The following is a 20271-nucleotide window of genomic DNA, read 5'->3' as shown; positions in this document are numbered from 1 at the left end:
TCCATATGTGTGCTTTCTAAGATTATATCCTACTAGGTATTTCTATTTTATTCCTTCCAAATGCAAATCACTGTACTGACCTGATTTTATCAACTTCCAAAATAAGTCCTTATGACTGTAGATTGTATTTTTTGCTTTTTCTTTTAGAGGTGGATATTAAACGTAATGATACTGAATTGAGACCAGAGTTTTTATCCTAAGTGCTTCCTTGACAATTAGGCTTTTGATGGGTATGAAACCTGATTTGCTATTTTTCATTGATGGAGAGAGAAACTTTATGGTGGTGTGTCCAATGAAGTCTAATTCTGGTACGTACTTGTTTCCCAAAAATTTGACCTAAAGAACCTACAGTCTTTTCAAATACAATCCTTTCAAAATATATAATACTTGGTGATGTCTAACTTTATTAGGCAGAGGTCCCATGTAATCTGTTTCGTTGTCAAAGGTTTTTTAAAATGTAGATTGTCAATTTAGCCTCTTCTAAACATAAGAGAAGGACAGACTCCCCGTTTACATTGAAATTGAATCAAAAAATAAAGTTTATACATTAAAAATATAAAGTAAGCTTTAATTTTGTACCCTTCACAAAGTTAATCTGATTTTCCTTTTTGAATGGATTATTCAAATAATTAATGTTACTGTTCAATTCCGGAGCAAACAATGATTAAAGCTACTTTTATGGAATTTTTGAATGCTAATGGAATTTGTGAGGATCATATGAATTTTGTGTTTACATAGTTTCACAAAAGAAGATAATACTATAGTGAAAATTATAAAGTGTGCTCAGAGTTATTTATGAGATGACAAATACTTGTCATTTTTCTAAAAAGCAGAAAATAAAGCCTAACCTAACTGAACTTTTCCCATATGTATATATACACTGCTTATAAATCTCACTGTACTTAGAATTCTTCACGCTAACTCACTTTTGGAAAAACTGAAGATTCAGCTGGACCTTGGTCCAACCAACATTGTTAAAATGGCTCCTTTTACCTTTGAGGATAGCCTATGGAGGTGGGAAAGATTGTCACTGAATCAAAACTGGGAGGAGTGTTAGAAGCTACCTTGTTCAACCCAAGCCAGCTATAGCTTTTCATTAGATGGAGTATTTTATTAGCTGGCAATGACAATCGAAAGTGCTACAAGTTAAAATTTTGATTTTTTTCTTAACTCCCCTCCTCCTCTTCTTGGTTCTGTCCTTGAAATAACATAGAACAAGTTACTCCTTCCACATAACAACCTTCAATTATTTAAAGATAGCTGTTACATCTTTAGCCTTCTCTTCCTAAGGCTAAACATTATGTTGTTTATGTCACATGTATCCTAAGTGAGTTTCTCTAAGTCCCTTGTACAAGAGGCCATGCCTTGTGTGTGGTATATTGCTTAGGCAGATAAAAAGTAAATCTGGCTATATTTCTTCTAACCGATCCCAAGTATTCATTGATTTTGGTATCTTTTATGTTTGTCTGTTTTGTCTTTTGTATTTGGAGATGCCAATGGAACTCTAAGAATATTTGAAATTTTAAGTATTAATTATTAACAGAGTATTGGGTTTCCCAAAAATAAACGTTATACAACCTAATTCTTTCTTAAATGATTACAAGGGACAATTAAAAAATGACAAAAAGCTTTCAAGAGATTGAGAAAAAAGGTTAGAGGTCCTATATTGATTTGAAGGATGAAGGTACTATATTGACCTTGAAGGCTATTTGAGATCTAGCGTAGATTTGAGAGCACTGTCTTAATTATGGTTCATATTAAGAATATTGATTGGGGACTTCCCTGGTGGCCAGTGGTAAAGAATCCGCCTGCCAATGCAGGGGACTCGGGTTTGAGCCCTGGTCGGGGAGGATCCTACATGCCGCGGAGCAACTAAGCCCGTGCGCCACAACTACTGAGCCTGCGCTCTAGAGCCCGCAAGCCGCAACTACGGAGCCCGAGTGCCACAAATACTGAAGCCCGCGCGCCGAGAGCCCGTGCTTCGCAACAAAGAGAAGCCACCGCAATGAGAAGCCCACACACCGCAACGAAGAGTAGCCCCCTCTCGCTGCAACTAGAGGAAGCCCGCGCGCAGCAACAAAGACCCAATGCAGCCAAAAATAAAAATAAATTTAAAAAATCAAAAAACGAACAAACAAAAAAAGAATATGGATTCCTGGGGACTTCCCTAGCGGTCCAGTGGTTAAGACTTCGCACTTCCAAGGCAGGGGGCGCTGGTCTGATCCCTGGTCGGGGAACTAAGATCCCACATGTCGAGTGGTGTGGCCAAAATAAATAAATACATAAAATTTAAAAAATAAAATGAAAGGTTGATTTGGGTAATAATTAAAAAAAAAGAATATGGATTCCTGTGATACTGCTCACAAAATCCTAAAAGCGTAGTTAAACGCACATAGCTAGTTTTAGGTGTGGATTGTGCTATATACATATTTATTTATTTGAATTTTTAAACATTTATCAACATTTTAGGTTGATTTAGTTACAATAAAATGTATATGTTTTCAGTGTACAATAAAATGTATATACCTGTGCTATACATCTTTAGAGGTCTCCAAGTAATGAGTATGTTAAAAGTGATGGAATTATACACGTTGTGATCATTTAGGAGTTAAGCCAGGTATTCATACACCTATACAAAAGTGACTCAGTAATAATTTTTTAAAAACTGTAGGAAGAGAGGATCTAAATAAATGCTGTTATGTGCTATTATAAGTCATATTTCTTCAGACAACAGGAAAAATGAATGATGCATAGGAATTTGCATTTTTGTATTGGCTTAAACTACCACATTTGATCTTAACTATTTTTACCCAATAAAACATTTCTTTCTATAGAAAAGATTTACCGTATTCATGTTTTTAATTTTTTAAAGACATCTAAGTCCACCATAGTTTTATTTATTTTTTATAAATTTATTTATTTCTTTATTTTTGGCTGTGTTGGGTCTTTGTTGCTGCCCGTGGGCTTTCTTTAGTAGCTGCGAGTGGGGGCTACTCGTTGCGGTGCATGGGCTTCTCACTGCAGTGGCTTCTCTTGTTGTGGAGCACGGGCTCTAGGCACGTGGGCTTCAGTAGTTGTGGCATGCGGGCTCAGTAGTTGTGGCTTGCAGGCTCTAGAGCACAGGCTCAGTAGTTGTGGTGCATGGGCTTTGTTGCTCTGTGGCATGTGGGATCTTCCCGGACCAGGGCTTGAACCTGTGTCCCCTTCCTTGGCAGGTGGATTCTTAACCACTGGCCTCCAGGCAAGCCCCAGCATAGTTTAGATAAGTTGTTGCTCATTGGGCTCATAATTTTATTTACTTTTCTAATTAAAAAATTTTAAATATTTAAACTTGTTGCCAATTGAAATACCAAGCTCTGTTTTGTCATGGTAACAGATTTATCACTTGTCAAGTACAGCCAGGTTTTTTTTAAAGAACAATTAATGACTGGATGTGCTCAGATTCCATTTGAATTTTGTGTGTGTATACTCCCACATGTATGCATTTCCATGGCAAGGGGGGAAATGTTTTAGACTTCTTTAACAATCTACTAATGACATTTGAACCTGAAGTGATTTCCTAAAGGTTTTGCTGAACTGACTCTCTTGGTGAATCAATTTAATGCTGTGTCACATGTACAGGAAACCAACAGACCTGCTGTTTCTTTGACGTTACCAAAAGTCATTTCCTCTGCCCCAGCTAGGTAGACAACAGTCCAATATCGGTGACTAAGAGGTTATCATGACCAGTAAAATTATCATGACCAAATTATTATGACCAATAGCCAGCAGTTGCAAAGACACTCACTGCCATGGACTAGAGAACAAATTCAGGAGCTACTATTAAGCTTTATTGCTTTTAAGCAGACCTATTCAAGATAGGAAAGTTAAGCCAAGATTTTTACTCATTTTTCTATGAACGCCTAACCACATTTCTCTGAATATTTAACTGCCATAATAATATAGGTCATTTTTCTAGAAAGAGGATTAATTATGTTGCTGGGTTTTGCTCCGAGCAGTGGTTTTCCCAGTATTTTTCAAGCTCAGATCACCCCAACACAAGAATAAATTAGGTCTCTTATTAACTTTTCTTGTCCACAGTATAGGATTGAAAGTTTATTCTGAGTCGAGGATTAAATGTCTTCCTCCTTCCCAAGCTTGATCACCGGCTTCCTTTGGCCTTTTCTCATTGTTTTTTAAGGATTAATTATTTCCAGATCATACACAAGCACGTGCAATCCTTACAAAAGAGATGGATGAAGACAAAACTTTCTCACCATTCGGTTTCAGGGGCTATCACAGGAGAATGAAGTGCATGAAAAAGGTTTCATAACATTGGAGGAGACTTTAAAAGCTCAGTAGAAACACAACTGAAAATCCACAAGAGGGAGATGCTTGCTAAACCGCCAGAAAGTAACTCCCACGAGGGACCTGAGAGAGCCTTAACAGAAGCCAATAGGTCCGCCCGGGATTCAAGGCGGGAGGGAACAGGAGTAAATAGTGGCTGGGGTCTGGTAGGGGGAGTATAGGTGAAGGGAAAAGCAGGACTGGCTTCGTGACTTTGGCAGCGAAGCCCGTGCTCAGCCCAAGACCAGGAGCAGAAGCTAAGAGTGTGTTGCCAAAGAGGAGTACACGCTCCCAGCTACCTACTGTTGGTCCCATAAGTAATGGAGGTGGTTGTCTTTGAAGGCACTTCCGCTTAGCAACCCCACGCGGTTGCTAAGGAGGGAAGGTAGCGGGGATGACCCGGAAGTGGTGGTGTCTATTTCTCACTGCCTGCTTTAAGTTTGTCCTATTGGGAGCGCCAGGGTGCTCTGCGCCGGGCCGAGGGTGGGGCCAGCGCTAGAGGTTCCGGTTCGGCTTCTTCGGCCCCTCGGCTCCTCGTCTTACCCCTCCCCTCCCGCACCGCTCCTCCCTCCCGTTCCTGGGAACTGGAGAAGCCAAAGCTGCGGGTGGGTAAAGAAGCACTCGGCGCCTCCGGGAAGGGGCTGCGCCCGCCCCGTCTGTACCCCGAAGCACTGCCAGGTACTCTCTCCGGCTTCGACGGGGTCCGGGAGGCTGGAGCTTGAGGATGTGTGTGTGTATCTGAGGGGTGGTGGGGGCCCCTTCTCCGGCTCGGGGAGGGGAGCGCGGAGATCCTGGGTGGGGCGCAGGCCGGCGTGTGTGCCCCTGGCGGGTTGCGGGGGTGGAAGGAAAGGGCTGGGGATGACGGCTGGCGGAGAGTTTCGGGTGGCCGTGTCGAGGTTGCGGAGGAGGCGCCCCCTCAGATGCAGAAGACTTCGGGCGGTGTGGACGGGGAGTTTGCCACCTGGAGGTTTAGCTCTGAAAGAGGGAGCATCCTCTAGGTCCAGAAGGAGAGCATGGACCCCGGCAGGGTGGATGGGGCAATCCCATACTTCCATTGCCTGCTTTTTCTGCCCACCCCTCTGGGACAGAGCCCGGCTTCGGGGATTGTGAGTCGGCTGGGCACCGTGGGGAGCCGCCCTTGGCAGAGCTAGGGCAGAAGAGTGGGTAAGGAGACCTCCCTCCTCCCAACTTCCTTGCGCTTCCCCCACTTCTTCCTTAACTGCTCTCTTGCCCCAGTGTCCCACAGGGGCGGTAGCCCCCTCCCCAAGTGGGTAGGCATCACAGCGTAAAAGAAAGAGGGTGGAACTGGGCTTGTGGCCCCAAATGATACTTCGAATGTTCGGAAAGTGCCAGATTGACATATTCGACCAAGTCTCCCAGCTGAATATTAAGTTTGGTCTAAATTATTTTAGAAAAGTGCAGTTCTGGAAACCAGCAAACTGTAAGCTGGTCTGGCATAGCCTTATTTGGTAGATATGCGTGTTTTTAAAAAATAGACTGGGGGAACCGTTAAGATACAGAGGTCTAGGCAAGACGTGTTGAGGCAAGCCTTTTCCAACATCTTTCTTACCTGCCAGTGAGCTTGACCTACTTTAAATGAAGCACACAGATCCTCTTCATTTATATTTCAATCAGTGACTGAATTGTAGGTACTGTGTGGTTATCAATGTCTCAGAATAGTTGCGTGAACCTTCGGAGAGACAAGATTGCCTGCTTTTGAGCCTGCCTCATAATCTTTTAAGGAGATAATTGTGGTTAAGTGGAAGTATTGGTTTTGAGGTTAGGTAAATCTGGGATTGAACTGGGACTGCCACTGACTAGTTGTTGGCCTTGGGCAAGTCATGGAACCTACCAGAGATTCAGTTTCTTCATAAGTAACACGAGTTAAAACTCTAATCAGTATTGTAAGGGGGGGGTAATATATCTAAATAACAGTCCATCTTAAATGGAAGCACCTTCCAGTTGAAAGATGAATTATTAATAATCTTAATCTTATGCAGTCAAGGTAGCCCAGTTTTGTGGAATGAGGTTTGAGATAGGAACAGAACTGGATAATATTCCAAAACATATATATACAACAGGATTTTCAGTAGCTTCTAGAAATTGATCATAAGTAGCATGAAATTCAGTTATCAGTAGTTTCTTAAAACTCTTAAAAATAAAGCAGAATATATGCATTAACTGAAATGACCAATAATGTTTCAAAGGTTTTTCTCAGATTTGTGATGTGTGTAGTATGGATTGGTAAGAAAAAAATTTAAAAAGTAATGTATATAAATCTTAATTAACATCACATGTCTGGAGAGAATTAAAATTGGGGCATAAAATAGAAGAAAGTAGTTATAATTTTAAGAATAAAATCACAAGTAGTATGACTCATCTTAATTAGATTTAAAATATTAGCAAAACTTACAGAATTCTTATATGTATAATATTCTATAAAATAAATGCAAATGGAATGAATTTCTGCCTTTAAATCATTTGTGATGATAATATGGAAATATATCTCAGAAACATAAAGTCTTTTTTTGTTTTTTGGTCAGGTACCAGGCTAATCACTTTTTTTTTTTTTTTTTTTTGTGGTACGTGGGCCTCTCACTGCTGTGGCCTCTCCTGCCGCGGAGCACAGGCTCCGGACACGCAGGCCCAGCGGCCATGGCCCACGGGCCCAGCCGCTCCGCGGCATGTGGGATCCTCCCGCACTGGGGCACAAACCTGCGTCCCCTGCATCGGCAGGCGGACTCTCAACCACTGTGCCACCAGGGAAGCCCCACTTTTTAAAAAAATAAAAATTAATTAATTAATTAATTTATGGCTGCATTGGCTCTTCGTTGCTGTGCGCAGGCTTTCTCTAGTTGCAGCGAGTGGGAGCTACTCTAGGTTGCCGTGCATGGGCTTCTCATTGAAGTGGCTTCTCTTGTTGTGGAGCACGGGCTCCAGGCATGCGGGCTTCAGTAGTTGCGGCACGTGGGCTCACTAGTTGTGGTGCACGGGCTTAGTTGATCCACAGCATGTGGGATCTTCCCGGAACAGCGATCGAACCCGTGTCCCCCGCATTGGCAGGCAGATTCCTAACCACTGTGCCACGGGGGAAGCCCACATCATTGAAGTCTTTATATTCATTTGTTTTGTAGATTTAAAACAATATAGTTATTTGTAACCTATTATATGCCAGATTTTCAGCTAACGTAGTTTGCTTTTTTTTTTTTTGTAGTTTGCTTTTTGATGTAACTTGAAGTTAGTAATTTTTTTTTTCTTTTTTTTGCGGGGGCCACACTGCGTGGCTTTAGGGATCTTAGTTCCCTGACCAGGGATCGAACCCGGGCCTCCGTAGTGAAAGTGCCACGTCTTAACTACAGGACAGCCAGGAAATTCCCAGTAATTTTTAATTATTATTTTTTTAATGTACTTTATACTCAAAAGATAAAAATCAAATAACTTCCTTTAGGGCTTCCCTGGTGGCGCAGTGGTTGGGAGTCCGCCTGCCGATGCAGGGGACATGGGTTCGTGCCCCGGTCCGGGAAGATCCCACATGCCGCGGAGTGGCTGGGCCCGTGAGCCATGGCCGCTGAGCCTGCGCGTCCGGAGCCTGTGCTCCGCAACGGGAGAGGCCACAATAGTGAGAGGCCCGCGTACCGCAAAAAAATAAAAAATAAAATAAAAAATAAAACTGTTCAGCTATGTTGCATGCTTCTTGAGGTAGAAATACTATTTTAAATTTTATCCACCACTGCAGCTACATAATCGGCACCGAATAAATATTGGTCAAATTGATAAATGGATGAATATATTTAAGATTATTAATAAGGTATCTAATTATGTTTTTACTACATGTTTTGTAAGGTTATTCAACGTTCTAAGTGGCTTTTCTGTACACTGTAAAGTCTTTAGTGTATATGTAAGCATTTAACTGCGTCTTCCTGGATCATTATTTTTCACTATCTTTTGAATCTTAAAGTTGAGATGATATTATCTTGCTTTGGTAAAGCCATGAGAAGTTCCCATTTTTTTCCCTATCTTCTCATAACACTTTAATAAATAATTCATTTTGGTATAAGAGTTAGGATACTAGCTGGAAAAAGGTATATTTAAAATGTGGGCAATAATAGAGACTGTTACAGATAATGCTTTTCTCAGTGACCTTTTCCACTTAAACAAAGTATGTGACCATTCCACAGATCTTTGCAATTGTCAGTTATGGAATTTGCTGGTCAGGAAATCTAAAAATGACTAAACCTTCCTTTAATGTCTGTGTCTTGGATGATCTCAGAAAACTTTAGGAAAGATTGGGAAGGTTTGTATACCATACTAGAATATATAATGAACAAAGTACAGTTAACTTTATTGGTGCTGCCAAATCAGGAGTGAGTTTCTGTGGAAATGTTTAAAAAATACCAGGCAGTGCTTTCCTCAAACGAAATGAGTATTCTTCCAGAGCTTGTTTCTATTTTAGAGCTTATTTCTTTTTGGACTATGATTTGCTCTCTAATAAAGATAAATAATCATTGTATCCAGAAAAAAAGGCTGATATCATAGACAGATTTTATTACCACCAATCTTGATAGAAACTGCTTCAATGGCTTCAAATAAGTGGAAGTAGATTTTCATGAAAGAACTTAAGAATTTGTGGAACGATAGTTTTTCTCTATTGAACATCTAACTTGTCTCTGCTCATTTCTGCCTAATATAGAAACTTTGAGAAGCTGGGAAGAAAAAGAAAAAAGAATGAATTTACTTCAGAATTAGCATTTTATGTTTTGTAGGTTACTTATTTGGAGAGCTAAATTGGATTTTGACATTATTGGGACTGTGTTCAAGATGGACTCGGGGAAAAAAAATTAGAGAGATGCCATCTGCTTCAGATTCCTGTTCCCTCACCCCTTCATGTTTTGTGGCTTTGAATTTATCAGATTTTTTTTTTTTTACATAAAAACCCTCAGTAGATTTAGGTTATATAATTTCAGCTATACCGGTGAACCTGTCACTAAAAGAACTTGCATTTTATATTGAATTACACAGAAGGATCACAGACATTGGTTAAAAGTAATTGTTATTTCAGACTATCTGAACATGAGATAGTTTCATACATCTTTGTCGTCATTTGCTTAATAAACCATTCTTGTCATTAGTGCTCACCACAGTCCACTTATTGGTAGAAGTTGCTAAAAAAATGGATTATGGAGATATAGAATAAATCCTTTTTTTCCTCTGGTATTACAACCAGAAGAGAAGTTTCTGTTGTTCTTTTTTATTTACTGATGAATCCACTTAAACTTATTCTTTGAGTAGTGAGTTTTGCCTTACCTTATGCCAATTGCTATAGTTTTCATCTAAGTGATACCATACAGTTCATAGGGCACATACTTGTCACTTTTCAGTTTGAATCTTTAATACTCCTGAGCACAGGCTTTTGGATTTACTGAGCTGGAAAAGAATGTGTCTAGTTCAGGTTACAGTAGTCGGGCACTTAGCATGGACCAGAAAGACCCAGGCATCTTTGAAACTATAAAGTAAAAGTGGTATGATATCCCAGAAATTATCTGAAGGGAGAGTCTTCTGGATAGAAGAGAGCCATGTTGTGTCTGCAATAGGAATGTTCTGGTGATGTGGGAAAACAGATAAACTGCCCTTGTAGTCTGTTCCTTACCCAGAAGCTCCAAGTAGGCAGTGTAGTTATGGCAGGGGCTGGGGTGTCAGGGATGGGAATTGTTCTTCATTAATTGCTCACCCATCATTATGGAGGCATAGACATATTGGGGAAAGGGGAATTCTCTTGGATTTTGTCTTGGCCAGAGAAGCTGAGTGAACAAGTAGCCATTGCCCTGGCTGTCAAAGAGAACTTGGTGTAACACCTCTGGGTGCTGGGTAAGCCTATCAAAATGCTGCAGTTTGGTGTCTCCATCAAAATGTCACATAAATTTTCTAAGAAACAACAGCATTGGACCACATTGGTTTCTGTAGTTTTCACTTTCTAATTCTTTAACCTAGAAGAAGAGGCATTGAGGACTTTTGGGCTTCTGAATGAGAGTATCACACATTACATCCATCTTGATAGATTTATAAATACACTTTAAATTGTCTGTTGGCATCAGTGAATGATGTGAAAATGTTTTAAGTTGTGTATGTGCGTGCGTGTGTGTGCGCGCGTGCTTGAGTGTCCATGATGATTACCAAATTTCAGTTTTTCAGGCTAAATTGCTAACCATAACTGTGGTGAAGCAGTTTCCCAGCTGGATTTCTTCTCTCTTTCCTAGAGGTCACTCTCTGATGTATGTGCTAGTGAGCAGAGATATGACCAAGCCAATAAAAAGGCAAGGAGACTAAAGTTAATTTCTTTTCAGGAATTCCCTGGCAATCCAGTGGTTAGGACTTGGCACTTTCATGCTTTCACTGTGGGGGCCCGGGTTCAATCTCTGGTTGGGGAATATCCTGCAAACCGCACCGCATGGCCAAAAAAAAAAAGAAAAAGTTAATTTCTTTTCATTTAAATTTATTTAAATGCTTATTCAAATTTGATTTTATTAGTTTTTTTTTTTTTTTTCAACTTTGCTAGGATTTCTATAGTTTAAAGTAGCAATAGGTACTCTTTGAGATTGTGGGTGCCCAACTTTTTTAAAAAAAATTAAGACTATTTTTTTGAACAGTTTTAGATTTACAAAAAAATTGAGCAGGTAGAGAGTTTTATCTCTCTTCATATCCACTTAATTCCCAACCAGTTCCCCCCCATTTTCTCCCATTTTTAAAAAACATTTATTTATTTATTTTTGGCTGGGTTGGGTCTTCCTTGCTGTGTGTGGGCTTTCTGTAGTTGTGGCCAGTGGGGGCTACTCTTCGTTGTGGTGCGCAGGCTTCTCCCTGCAGTGTCTTCTCTTCTTGTGGAGCACAGGCCCTAGAGTGCGTGGGCTTTAGTAGCTGTGGCATGTGGGCTCAGTAGTTGTGGCTCGCGGGCTCTAGAGCGCAGGCTCAGTAGTTGTGGCACATGGGTTAGTTGCTCTGCAGCATGTGGGATCTTGTGGACCAGGGCTCGAACCCGTGTCTCCTGCATTGGCAGGCAGATTCTTAACCACTGCGCCACCAGGGAAGTCCCTCCCCCATTATTAACATCTTGCATTAGTGTGCTATGTTAGTTACGATTAATGAACCAATATTGATACATTATTATTATTCATAGTTTTCATTAGGTTCACGCTTTGTGTTGGACGGTTCTGTGGGTTATAACAAATGTATAATAACATGTACCCACCATTACAGTTTCATACAGAAGAGTTTTACCACCTGAAAAAAATCCCATTTTACCTATTCATCCCTCCTCTTTTTCCTCCAGAATTCCTGACAAACACTGACCTTTTTACTGTCTCTATAGTTTGCCTTTTCCAAAATTACATACAATTGGAATCATATAGTATGTAGCTTTTTAAAAAATAATTAATTAATTTTTGGCTGTGTTGGATTTTCGTTGCTGCACATTTCTCTAGTTGCAGAGAGCGGGGGCTACTCTTCGTTGTGGTGTGTGGGCTTCTCATTGCAGTGGCTTCTCTTGTGGCAGAGCATGGGCTCCAGGCACAGGCTTCAGTAGTTGTGGCACGTGGGTTTAGCAGCTGTGGCTCGCAGGCTCTAGAGCACAGGCTCAGTAGTTGTGGCACATGGGCTTAGTTAGTTGCTCTGCGGCATGTGGGATCTTCACGGACCAGGCCTCGAACCCATGTCCCCTGCGTTGACAGGCAGATTCTTAACCACTGTGCCACCAGGGAAGTCTGTATGTAGGTTTTTTGTTTGTTTGTTTGTTTTTGGCTGCGTTGGGTCTTCGTTGCGACGCGCGGGCTTCTTATTGCACTGGCTTCTCTTGTTGCAGTGCTCGGGCTTCAGTGGTTGCGGCACGCGGGCTTAGTTGCTCTGTGGCATGTGGGATCTTTCTGGACCAGGGATCGAACCCGTGTCCCTTGCGTTGGCAGGCGGATTCCTAACCACTGCGCCACCAGGGAAGTCCCTGTAGCTTTGTTTTAGATTGGTTTCTTTTACTTAGTAATATGCATTTAAGGTTCCTCCATGTCTCATTGTGGCTTGATAGCTCCTGTCCTTTTTTTTCTTTTTTTTGAATTTTATTTATTTTTTATACAGCAGGTTCTTATTAGTTATTTACTTTATACATATTAGTGTATATATGTCAATCCTAGTGTCTCCCAGTTCATACCACCACCTCCCCCTCCCCCCGCCACTTTCCCCCGTTGGTGTCCATACGTTTGTTCTCTACATCTGTGTCTCTATTTCTGTCCTTCAAACCAGTTCATCTGTACCATTTTTCTAGGTTCCACATATACACGTTAATAAACGATATTTGTTTTTCTCTTTCTGACTAACTTCACTCTATGACAGTCTCTACATTCATCCACGTCTCTACAAATGACCCAATTTCATTCCTTTTTATGGCTGAGTAATATTCCATTGTATATATGTACCAAATCTTCTTTATCCATTTGTCTGTCGATGGGCATTTAGGTTGCTTCCATGACCTGGCTATTGTAAATAGTGCTACAGTAAACATTGGAGTGCATGTGTCTCTTTGAATTATGTTTTTCTCTGGGTATATGCCCAGTAGTGGGATTGCTGGGTCATATGGTAATTCTATTATTAGTTTTTTAAGGAACCTCCATACTGTTCTCCATAGTGCTGTATCAATTTACAGTCCCACCAACAGTGCAAGAGGGTTCCCTTTTCTCCACAACCTCTCCAGCATTTGTTGTTTGTAGATTTTCTGATGATGCCCATTCTAACTGGTGTGAGGTGATACCTCATTGTAGTTTTGATTTGCATTTCTCTAATATTGAGCAGCTTTTCATGTGCTTCCTCTCCTTCTGTATGTCTTCTTTGGAGAAATGTCTATTTAGGTCTTCTGCCCATTTTTGGATTGGGTTGTTTGTTTTTTTAATATTGAGCTGCATGAGCTGTTTATATATTTTGGAGATTAAACCTGTGTCTGTTGATTTGTTTGCAAATATTTTCTCCCATTCTGAGGGTTGTCTTTTCATCTTGTTTGTAGTTTCCTTTGCTTTGCAAAAGCTTTTAAGTTTCATTAGGTCCCATTTGTTTATTTTTGGTTTTACTTCCATTACTCTAGGAGGTGGGTCAAAAAAGATCTTGCTGTGATTTGTGTCAAAGAGTGTTCTTCCTATGTTTTCCTCTAAGAGTTTTATAGTGTCCAGTCTTACATTTAGGTCTCTAATCCATTTTGAGTTTATTTTTGTGTATGGTGTTAGGGCGTGTTCTAATTTCATTCTTTTACATGTAGCTGTCCATTTTTCCCAGCACTGCTTATTGAAGAGACTGTCTTTTCTCCATTGTATATCTTGCCTCCTTTGTCATAGATTAGTTGACCATAGCTGCGTGGGTTTATCTCTGGGCTTTCTATCCTGTTCCATTGATCTGTATTTCTGTTTTTGTGCCAGTACCATATTGTCTTGATTACTATAGCTTTGTAGTATAGTCTGAAGTCAGGGAGTCTGATTCCTCCAGCTCCATTTTTTTTCCTCAAGACTGCTTTGGCTATTCGGGGTCTTTTGTTTCTCCATACAGATTTTAAGATTTTTTATTCTAGTTCTGCAAAAATGCCACTGGTAGTTTGATAGGGGTTGCATTGAATCTGTAGATTGCTTTGGGTAGTATAGTCATTTTCACAATATTGATTCTTCCAATCCAAAAACATGGTATATTTCTCCATCTGTTTGTGTCATCTTTGATTTCTTTCATCAGTGTCTTATAGTTTTCTGAGTACAGGTCTTTTACCTCCTTAGGTAGGTTTATTCCTAGGTATTTTATTCTTTTTGTTGCAGTGGTGAATAGGATTGTTTGCTTAATTTCTCTTTCTGATCTTTCGTTGTTAGTATATAGGAATGCCAGAGATTTCTGTGCATTAATTTTGTATCCTGCAACTTTACCAAATTCATTGATTAGCTCTAGTAATTTTCTGGTGGCATCTTTAGGATTCTCTATGTATAGTATCATGTCATCTGCAAACAGTGACAGTTTTACTTTTTCTTTTCCAATTTGTATTCCTTTTATTTCTTTTTCATCTCTGATTGTCGTGGCTAGGACTTCCAAAACTGTTGAATAATAGTGGCGAGAGTTGACATCCTTGTCTTGGTCCTGGTCTTAGAGAAAATGCTTTCAGTTTTTCACCATTGAGAATGATGTTTGCTGTGGGCTTGTCATATATGGCCTTTATTATTTTGAGGTAGGTTCCCTCTATGCCCACTTTCTGGAGAGTTTTTATCATAAATGGGTGTTGAATTTTGTCAAAAGCCTTTTCTGCATCTACTGAGATGACCATATGGTTTTTCTGCTTCAATTTGTTAATATGGTGTATCACATTGATTGATTTGCGTATACTGAAGAATCCTTGCATCCCTGGGATAAATCCACTTGATCATGCTGTATGATCCTTTTAATGTGTTGTTGGATTCTGTTTGCTAGTATTGTTTTATTTTTTTTTTTTTGCGGTACGCAGGCCTCTCACTGTTGTGGCCTCTCCCGTTGCGGAGCACAGGCTCCGGATGCGCAGGCTCAGCGGCCATGGCTCACGGGCCCAGCCACTCTGTGGCATGTGGGATCTTCCCAGACTGGCGCATGATCCCGTGTCCCCTGCATCGTCAGGCGGACTCTCAACCACTGCGCCACGAGGGAAGCCCTTGCTAGTATTTTGTTGAGGATTTTTGCATCTGTATTCATCAGTGATATTGGTCTGTAATTTTCTTTTTTTGTAGTATCTTTGTCTGGTTTTGGTACCTGGGTGATGGTGGCCTCATAGAATGAGTTTAGGAGTGTTCCTTCCTCTACAATTTTTTGGAAGACTTTGAGAAGGATGGGTGTTAGCTCTTCTCTAAATGTTTGATAGAATTCACCTGTGAAGACATCTGGTCCTGGACTTTGGTTTGTTGGAAGATTTTTAATCACAGTTTCAATTTCATTACTTGTGATTGGTCTGTTCGTATTTTCTATTTCTTCCTCATTCAGGCTTGGAAGTTTATACCTTTATATGAATTTGTCCATTTCTTCCAGGTTGTCCATTTTATTGGCATAAAGTTGCTTGTAGTAGTCTCTTAGGATGCTTTGTATTTCTGTGGTGTCTGTTGTGACTTCTTTTTCATTTCTAATTTTATTGATTTGAGTCCTTTCCCTCTTTTTCTTGATGAGTCTGGCTAAAGGTTTATCAATTTTTTTTTATCTTCTCAAAGAACCAGCTTTTAGTTTTATTTATCTTTGCTATTGTTTTCTTTGTTTCTATTTCATTTATTTTGCTCTGATTTTTATGATTTCTTTCCTTCTACTAATTTTGGGTTTTGTTTCTTCTTCTTTCTCTAGTTCCTTTAGGTGTAAGTTTAGATGGTTTATTTGAGATTTTTCTTGTTTCTTGAGGTAGGCTTGTATTGCTATAAACTTCCCTCTTAGAACTGCTTTTGCTGCATCCCATAGGTTTTGGATCATTGTGTTTTCATTGTAATTTGTCTCTAGGTATTTTCTGATTTGCTCTTTGATATATTCAGTGATGTCTTGGTTATTTAGTAACATATTGTTTAGTCTCCATGTGTTTGTGTTTTTTACGTTTTTTTCCCTGTAATTGATTTCTAATCTCATAGCGCTGTGGTCAGAAAAGATGCTTAATATGATTTCAATTTTCTTAAATTTACCAAGGCCTGGTTTGTGATCCAAGATGTGATCTATCCTGGAGAATGCTCCATGTGCACTTGAGAAGAAAGTGTAATCTGCTGTTTTTGGATGGAATGTCCAATAAATACCAGTTAAATCTGTCTGGTCTATTGTGTCATTTAAAGCTTGTGTTTCCTTATTTTCTGTTTGGATGATTTGTCCATTGGTGTAAGTGAGGTGTTAAGGTCCCACACTATTATTGTGTTACTGTTGATTTTCTCTTTTATAGCTGTTAGCAGTTGCCTTATATGTTGAGATGCTCCTGTGTTGGGTGCATATATATTTATAATTGTTATACCTTCTTCTTGGATTGATCACTTGATCATTATGTAGTCTCCCTCCTTATCTCTTGTAACAGTCTTTATTTTAAAGTCTATTTTATCTGATATGAGTATTGCTACTCCAGCTTTCTTTTGATTTCCTTTTGCATGGAATATCTTTTTCCATCCCCTCACTTTCAGTCTGTATGTGTCCCTAGGTCTGAAGTGGGTCTCTTGTAGACAGCATATATATGGGTCTTGTTTTTGTATCCATTCAGCAAGCCTGTGTCTTTTGGTTGGAGCATTTAATCCATTCACGTTTAAGGTAATTATCGATATGTATGTTCCTAGTACCATTTTCTTAATTGTTATGGGTTTGTTATTGTAGGTCTTTTCCTTCTCTTGTGTTTCCCACTTAGAGAAGTTCCTTTAGCATTTGTTGTAGAGCTGGTTTGGTGGTGCTGAATTCTCTTAACTTTTGCTTGTCTGTAAAGCTTCTGATTTCTCCCTCGAATCTGAATGAGATCCTTGCTGGGTAGAGTAATGTTGGTTGTAGGTTCTTCCCTTTCATCACTTTAAATATATCGTGCCACTCCCTTCTGGCTTGTAGAGTTTCTGCTGAGAAATCAGCTGTTAACCTTATGGGAGTTCCCTTATGTTATTTGCCGTTTTTCCTTTGTTGCTTTCAGTAATTTTTCTTTGTCTTTAATTTTTGTTAGTTTGATCACTATGTGTCTCAGTGTGTTTCTCCTTGGGTTTCTCCTGCTTGGGACTCTCTGTGCTTCCTGGACTTGGGTGGCTATTTCCTTTCCCATGTTAGGGAAGTTTTCAACTATAATCTCTTCAGGTATTTTCTCAGGTCCTTTCTCTCTCTCTTCTCCTTCTGGGACACTTATAATGCGAGTGTTGTTGCGTTTAATGTTGTCCCAGAGGTCTCTTAGGCTGTCTTCATTTCTTTTCATTCTTTTTTCTTTATTCTGTTCCACAGCAGTGAATTCCACCATTCTGTCTTCCAGGTCACGTATCCATTCTTCTGCCTCAGTTATTCTGCTGTTGATTCCTTGTAGTGTATTTTTCTTTTCAGTGATTGCATTGTTCATCTCTCTTTGTTCTTTAATTCTTCTAGGGGTTTATTCTATAATTCTTCTAGGTGTTTGTTAAACGTTTCTTGCATCTTCTCGATCTTTGCCTCCATTCGTTTTCCGAGGTTCTGCATCATCTTCACTATAGTTATTCTGAATTCTTTTTCTGGAAGGTTGCCTATCTGCACTTCATTTAGTTGTTTTTCTTGGGTTTTATCTTGTTCCTTCATCTGATACAAAGTCCTCTGCCTTTTCATCTTGTGTATCTTTCTGTGAATGGGGTTTTCCTTCCACAGGCTGCAGAATTGTAGTTCTTCTTGCTTCTGCTGTCTACCCTCTGGTGGATGAGGCTATCTAAGAGGCTTGTGCAAGCTTCCTGTTGGGAGGGACTGGTGGGTAGAACTGGGTGTTGCTCTGGAGGGCAGAGCTCAGTAAAACTTTTATCTGCTTGTCTGCTGATGGGTGAGGCTGGGTTCCCTTCCTGTTGGTTGTTTGGCCTGAGGCGACCCAACACTGGAGCCTACCTGGCTCTTTGGTGTGGCTAATGGTGGACTCTAGGAGGGCTCCCGCCAAGGAGTACTTCCCAGAACATCTGCTGCCAGTGTCCTTGTCCCCATGGTGAGCCACAGCCACCGCCTGCCTCTGCCTCCAATACTAGCAGGTAGGTCTGGTTCAGTCTTCTATGGGGTCACTGCTCCTTCCCCTCGGTCCCGCTGCACACACTTCTTTGTGTGTGCCCTACAAGAGTGGAGCCTATGTTTTCCCCAGTCCTGTCAAAATCCTGCAGTCAAATCCCACTAGCCTTCAAAGTCTGATTCTCTAGGAATTCCTCCTCTCGTTGCTGGAACCCCAGGTTGGGAAGCCTGACGTGGGGCTCAAAACCTTCACTCCAGTGGACTTCTGTGGACTTCTGTGGTATAAGTGTTCTCCAGTTTGTGAGTCTCCCACCCAGTAGTTATGGAATTTGATTTTATTGTGATTGTGCCCCTCCTACCATCTCATTATGGCTTCTCCTTTGTCTTTGGATGAGGGGTATCTTTTTTGGTGAGTTCCAGTGTCTTCCTGTCGATGATTGTTCAGCAGTTAGTTGTGACTCTGGTGTTCTCTCAAGAGGGAGTGAGTGCATGTCCTTCTACTCTGCCATCTTGAACCAGTCTCCTAGCTTCTGTCCGTTTATTGCTGAATAATTTTGTATTATATGGATGTAACAGTTTGTTTATCCCTTCAACTATAGAAGGACATCTTAGTTGCTTCCATTTTTTTGGGGGGGGTGGCATGTGCAGGGTTTTGTGTGTACGTAAGCTTTCAGCTCCTTTGGGTAAAGAACAAGTGTGATTGCTGGGTTGTATTATAAGACTGTTTAATTTTGTAGGAAACTGTGAAACTGTCTTTCGGAGTGGTTATATGCATTCCCATCACCAATGAATGAGTGTTCCTGTTGCTCTGAGTACTTGCTAGAATTTGATATCGTCAGTTTTTTGTACTTGAGCCTTTCTAATAGGTGTTTTAATTTGTAATTTCCTAATGACATACAGTGTTGAACTGCCTTTTTTTTTTTTTTCGCGGTACGCGGGTCTCTCACTGTTGTGGCCTCTCCCATTGCGGAGCACAGGCTCCGGACGCGCAGGCTCAGTGGCCATGGCTCACGGGCCTAGCCGCTCCGCAGCATGTGGGATCCTCCCGGACCAGGGCACGAACCCGTGTCCCCTGCATCAGCAGGCGGATTCTCAACCACTGCGCCACCAGGGAAGCCCCTGAACTGCCTTTTTATATGCTTGTTTGCCATCTATGTATATTCTTTGGTGAGATGCCTGTTCAGCTCTTTTTGCCCATTGTTAAATTGTTTCTTATTGTTGGGTTTTAAGTGTTCATTGTATATTTTGTATAGGAATCCTTTATCAGTTATATTTTTGGCAAATATTTTTTTCCAATCTGTGGCTTGTCTTTTTATTCTCTTAGCAGTGTCTTTAATAGTATGAAAGTTTTTAGTTTTAATAAAGTCCAGCTTTACAAGTTTTTCTTTCATTGAGCATGCTTTTGGTGTTGTATCTATAAACTCATTGCCAAACCCAAGGGCACATAGATTTTCCCCTATGCTGTCTTTGAGAGTTTATATAGTTTTGCATTTTACACTGAGTTGTAAGATCCATTTGAGTTTTTGTAGAAGGTTTAAGGACTGTGTCTATATTCATATTATTGTACAAGGATGTCCAGTTGTTCTGTTTTTCTTTTAATTTTATTTATTTATTATTCATTTTTGGCTGCATTGGGTCTTTGTTGCTGCGCATGGGCTTTCTCGTTGTGGTGAGGGGGGGCTACTCTTTGTTGCAGTGCATGGGCTTCTCATTGCGGTGGCTTCTCCTGTTGCTGAGCATGGGCTCTAGGCCTGCGGGGTCACTAGTTGCAGCTCGCGAGCTCTTGAGCACAGGCTCAGTAGTTGTGGTGCATTGGCTTAGTTACTCCACAGTATGTGGGATCTTCCCAGACCAGGGATCAAACCCGTGTCCCCTGCCAAAGGGGATTCTTAACCACTGCACCACCAGGGAAGTCCCTGTCCAGTTGTTTTATTAAGATGTTTTCTATTCTAAAAATGTTAATGTGGTATTTTTTAAACGACTTTACTTTTTAGAGCAGTTTTAGGTTCACAGTAAAACTAAGAGTAAGGTACAGAGATTTCCCATATGTGTTCCCACACATGCATAGCCTCCCCCATTATCAATATCCCCTACCCAAGTGGTACATTTGTTATAATTGATGAACCTACATGGATAAATCATAATTTCCCAAAGTCTGTAGTTTAATTTAGGGTTCATTCTTTGTTCTGTACTTACTATGGGTTTGGAAAAATGTACAGTAACAATTATTCATCCTTTTAATATACAGAGTATTTTCTTTTTTTTTTT

General features: G+C 40.4%; 1 protein-coding gene across 7 annotated transcripts in view; it reads left to right on the top strand.

The window, feature by feature from the left end:
- The first annotated feature begins 4857 nt into the window (after positions 1 to 4857).
- The window catches only part of CSNK1G1 (casein kinase 1 gamma 1), a 152406-nt gene continuing 136992 nt past the window's right edge, over positions 4858 to 20271 (top strand). For all 7 annotated transcript variants that reach the window (XR_003795842.1, XR_003795841.1, XR_003795839.1 and 4 more), the window contains exon 1: positions 4858 to 5004. The gene's annotated coding sequence lies outside the window, so the exon portion shown is untranslated. The remainder of the gene's footprint in view (positions 5005 to 20271) is intronic.

Source organism: Monodon monoceros, unplaced genomic scaffold (genome assembly GCF_005190385.1).
Source record: "Monodon monoceros isolate NGI ecotype Baffin Bay Population unplaced genomic scaffold, NGI_Narwhal_1 Super_Scaffold_21, whole genome shotgun sequence".
Lineage (NCBI taxonomy): Eukaryota > Metazoa > Chordata > Mammalia > Artiodactyla > Monodontidae > Monodon > Monodon monoceros.
Note: the sequence above shows the minus strand (reverse complement) of the source record. Positions and strands in the feature narration are given on the sequence as shown.